Below are 5,298 nucleotides of genomic sequence, written 5' to 3' on the forward strand. Positions count from 1 at the left end.
TCTCTCAGGTGCCCCTCTGTCCTGGGCACAGCTCTGTCTCTCCTGCCATCCTGTGAACTGCCCTCTCACCCCAATCCACCCATGAAGGACCCAGAGCAGGGACAGGGGGCAGACTTGCCAAGCCAAAGCAGGGCAAGATTGGACATGGGGCCATCCTCACAGGTGTGTGCATAACATTAGACCCTATGACAGCGTGAGTTTGTTGGGGAGAGAAGTGGCCAGCCTGCTGTCCTCACAGGGACACCCAGGCGCCTCCATGCAAAACCCGCAAGCAGGACCTGAGCGCCAGAGCCCGCTTCCCTCCTGACGTCTCCAGCAACTGGCACAAGTTTAGTTTGCTAGCTCTGAAAACCAGAAAGAACATCCTGAATAAATGCTGTGGTAGTTATTTTGTTGGAAGAGAGAGGCCTGCATCCACAGAGCCATTTATTCTGTTTTCCCAATGTTTTTCTTTTAATTTCCAAATTGGATTTGAGGTTTCACACAACATAAAAGTCCCTTTCAGAAATATACTGGAATGTAACACAAGTTTAGCACTCATTTCCATGTTATTATTTGCAAACAATTTGGGGGGTGAAGCAAACAACACAGAAACAAGCCTTCAACCTGAGGAACAATTGGAGGCAGAGGGGATTCATTTGGAGTGGGGGGACTCAGTACGGTGACTTGATTCCCCCTCAACTATATCCTCTATATTAGAATTTCAAAGTTTTCAAACCCTTTCTCTCTCTCCCTCCCTCCCCCTCCAAGGGGGATGTGTGTGTGGGATAGGGAGCGCATGGCCCAACACCCCCCCAGTGCCCCCCATCTTGCCGCTGCGTTTCATCTCTGCGCTCTGACATTTTCTATCACTGACCCTTTTTCTCTCCTCTCTTATCTCAAATAATGTCACTGCCTCTTTAGAATCTATTCATCAGAGCAGAAAGAAGCTACTGCAGACATTGATTATATATATATATATATATATATATATATATATATATATATATAATCTCCCCCCATCTGTGCCTTGGGCAGCAGAGGGTGGGTGGGGGAAGCAAGCGTCCTCACAGTCGACACTGCTGCCTTCTTATCTCAAATCCCCCATCTCTCCTTGCACCTGCCATTTCCATAGGAAAGCCGGAGAAGGGTTTATTTATTTATTTTTAACTTCCTATCAAGGTTGGGCAGGAAAACAGCATGGCTGGTGCAGGTCGCAAAGGACACCAGAATCAGCTCACCTCTCCCAGTTTGGTGTGCAATGAGATATTTCACGGTCTTCTTGTCAGCCATCAAACAAAGATGAACTTGGGACCTTCTGCATTATTTTTTATATTCTATTATATAATATTATATATAATATATATAATATTATATTATATATACACACACACAAAATTAAATTTTCTGTTTTACAATTTAAAGTACTCATTTTCACATCCTTACGATATGAATGACTTCCCTTCTCTTTCTATGGTTCGTTTTGCATAACATAAATCCCTGCAAATCATTCAATATTCCATTATTACATCCATGAAAACTTATTTACACCGCTGAATTTATCTTAATGCTGCCAGTGTTAGAAATAAGGATACATTCTCAAGCAGCTTAAAGGGCTTGATTTCCCCTTCAGATCATTTAATCCCCTCTTTGTTCCCTGCCTCCAAACCAATCTGTGGTGGCCTCTTTTTTAAAAAAAGAAGTGGTTGCAGCCATTGAAGCCTTTGGTGTATTTCTCTAATACCTGTCCTTTCCTGCAAGCGTGCTGCCTTGGCCCTGCTGAACCAAGGAATCAGGATGTGAAGCATGGTGGTGGGGAACACTGGGGAACGTTCTGGCGGTGGGCTCACGTTCTCCTGAAGCATGGCTCCCACAGACCCCAGCGAGAAATGTCACCTTCCACTCTACCCCCAGCTGGAGTCCCCATGCCAGAAATCTATCCCTTGCTCTGGTTTATGGCCATGCACTATTCTTGCTCTCTGGCTTTGGCTGGCGCTGGCTAAAGGAGCATGAAAAGACCCTGCCAATGGCCCATCCAGCCCACCGGGTGCAGGGCCAGACGGCAAGAGCCCCTCCCCTCCAGCCGCTTCCAGAAGCTGGAATTCTTACATTTCTATACCACCTTTTCCCTCAAAGAAGCTCAAGGTGCTGCACATGGTTCTCCAACTCCCCGTGTTATGCTCAAAACAACCCTGTGAGGTTGAGAGGCCGTCACAGGCCCCAAATAATAATAATAATAATAATAATAATAATAATTAATATTATTATAACTTATGTACCGACCTATACCCACAGATCTTAGGGTAGTTCACAGGATGAAGTCGGAATATAAAACCATAAAGTACACAATCAAAATAAAAACAACCACCCAATAACACCACCCCAACACATTTTAAAAGGGCATAGGATGTCACCCAATGCGCTTCATGGCCACGTGGGGATTTGAACCCTGGTCTCCCAGGTCCAAGAGTTCCGGTGAGAGGGAGAAGAACAGGGGGCTGCTGTTCCCACCCCCATCGCACTCTGCTCCAAAGGGCTCCGCAGGATCCAGCCCCAAAGCCAGACATGCTCTTTGCCTTCCAAAAGATCTTGAACCTTTGTTGGTGCCTCTCAGCCAGGCACCCTCCTCCTCCTCCTCCGGTCATTAAGAGGCAACGTGGAAGATCATTCGTCTTCTCTCTGTGATGCTCATAATGTGAAAAATGAAGCTTAAGAAAAATTAGCCAAATTACCAGTCCAATCCTTCAGTGGAAATCGGTGGCTCCATTAATGCACATCTATAAAATCACGGCCTGGAAGCCAAGAAAGGCTCAGGAACGGGAGTTGCGGGGAAGGGCGATACCCTCCTGCCTTCCTTGCCTCTGTGCCAGCACAATCCAGAGGGGGAGTTTTTTGCACCAAGGGCGGGCGGGCGGGCGGGCAAAGAGGGGCAGCCCAGAGAACGACAGCGCCAAGCTGAGGGGGCATCCTGTGATTCCACACCAGCACAGAATTCTCTGCATGCACGTAGTTGAACTGTGGAACTCCCTTCCACAAGAGGCAGTGACAGGCACCCACTTGGATGGCTTTAAAAGTGGATCTGACCAGTTCACAGAAGAGGAGGCGGCTATTGGTGGCTCCTAGCCAAGATGGAGGGCATGCTGAAAAACTCTCAGTGCCTTGAAGAAACTACAGCTCCTAGAATGCTTTTGGGGGAAAACCATGGTTTCTTAAAGGGGCACCATGGCACTTTCAATGTGCTACTGGAACAAGGACTCTTCTTGGTGCCTTCTTTGTGTGCGCTGGGGGGTGCTCGTAGGAGGCAGATCCACACCACACGTCCACCACACATTTAAATCACCTGATTTCACCCAAAGAGCTGTAGTTTCACCCTGCAGTGCTACAGTTCCCAAGACTCTCTGCAAATCACAATTCCCAGGATTCTTTAGGGGCAAGACATGTGTTGTAAATATGCATTGTAAGTGCCTTAAATCTGTTGTGTGGATATGTTGTTTCGAAAGCAGAATCGTAGTGCTTTTAGAGTGTGGTGCAGAGGAAGCCCCAAACATCTGCTCCCTTGGGGTCTCAACAGGAGAGGTCCTCTTTCCTTTAAAACTTTTTAGGTGAGCCCTTCTGCATGCCAAGCAGCTGGCTCCATCCCTGAGCTACAGACCTTCCCTCTCCCGTGCAAGGCAGGAAGCCCCCAACTGGGCCGCCAGGAGTGCATGAAGCAGAGCTAATTGGGCAAGAGGTAGAAGAAAGTACGCCATAATTACAAGAAGAGAAGTGGCAGCGAAAGGTCATTTATCTGCCATGTTTGGGCTGAGCATTAGCAGGAAAAGCTCCTCCCAGGCCTGTTTGCGGCTTCTCTGCAAAGGGGCAGATGAAATCCACACAGCTGACTATGGATGGGTCCAGAGGTAGATGCTCTGTTCTCCAAGGGGGCTGCCCCTTTTGGGAAGGTCACGAAAGAAAAGGGATGGGCGACAGATGCAGCAGGGGTCTGTCGCTTTGGCTGCTTATTCTGCAAAATGTTGCGTGCTTTAACGGACAGCGGCAGCTTCCACTGCTGCCTGGACCAACGAGGGACAGCACATCACTGTCTGAACGAGGCTGCTGGAGTGTAAGAACATCCAAAAAGCCTGCTGGATCAGGTCCATGAGGGCCCACCTAGTGCACGAACCTGTTCTTTCAGTGGCCCATGGGATGCCTCAATGGGAAACCCCTGAGCAAGACACGAGTGCAAGAGCAGCCTCCCCTCCTGCGCTCTCTAGAAGCCCTTTTAATAAACAAGTTCACATCTCCTTGACCTTTCCTTCTCTCCTCACTCTGTCAAAACTGATACTGTAAGCTCCATGGGGCAGGGGCCTGCCTACATTCTGTTGTGTATTGAGTCAAAGGATTTTATATCTGTATTATTATTGTCTGTATTTGCATTAGGGTAAAGTAACTGCCTTTTGGTTCCAGAGAGTACAGCTACTATTGGTTCATTTAAGCTGCTGTATTTGGATCCTCTGTCTTATTGGTTTCTTCCAAAAGGCAGGACTGTGATTGCCTGATATTGTTCCCTCCAAAATGTATCCTTTCTAGCTAGTTCCCTGTCCCTATAAATGTAGCTCTCCCCTCCTCAGGTCTCAGTCTTGTTGCTTTAATAAAGAAGTGTTACTAGAGAACTGTCTCCAGCATATTATGTCAAGAGAGCTGAAATCACAAACCCCACGTCACAACACATTCCTTAACCGGAGAGTCAGCATGGTGTAAGAGTCAGAGTGTCAGGTTAGGACCTGGGAGACCAGGGTTCAAAATCCCACTCAGTGATGAAGCTCACTGGGTGACCTTGGGCTGGTCCCTGCCTCTCTGTCTAACCTACCTCACAGGGTTGTTGTGGGGGTTAAATGAGGTGGGGGGACAACCATGCACACCACCTGGAGCTCCTTGGAAAAAAAGGTAGGACAGAAATGCAATAAATAAATTATGTAAGCCCTTATGTAAAGCACCAATGTACATTGATAGCAGTATTTGAAAGCAAACTTTTTTAAAAAGAGAAAAAATAGAACAGGTAATGGCAGATTCTAGCTACAAGGGAAGAAATAGGTTGCTGTCTTCTGTCACCCCCACCATTTGCAGGAGTGCTCGGTCAGGGCAAAAAGGTGGGCAGGGATTTCTCAGCCTCTTTAAGATTTCAGGGGACTTCTTCCGAAAGGTGGGTCTCTGCCGCCCTCTGGTGTCCAGCCAGGGCCCAACACCCAAGGCATCTGACCTGACTCGGGCATTTAAAGCAGTATCAGACCCCTTTAAGCAGTCTCCCAAAGACTCCTTGGGGGTGCACTTTGCCAAGGC

The 5,298-nt window shown here is 47.7% G+C and overlaps 1 long non-coding RNA gene across 1 annotated transcript; it reads right to left on the reverse strand.

Annotated features, from left to right (window-relative positions):
• Positions 1 to 425: 425 nt before the first annotated feature.
• Positions 426 to 2,441, reverse strand: LOC309327361. The gene is made up of 2 exons (XR_014150520.1): positions 1,438 to 2,441; positions 426 to 1,406 (listed from the first exon to the last, which is right to left on the reverse strand). It is a non-coding gene; the product is annotated as an uncharacterized lncRNA (long non-coding RNA).
• Positions 2,442 to 5,298: the final 2,857 nt, after the last annotated feature.

Source organism: Podarcis erhardii (assembly GCF_964252035.2).
Source record: "Podarcis erhardii genome assembly, chromosome: 13".
In the NCBI taxonomy this organism is placed as follows: domain Eukaryota; kingdom Metazoa; phylum Chordata; class Lepidosauria; order Squamata; family Lacertidae; genus Podarcis; species Podarcis erhardii.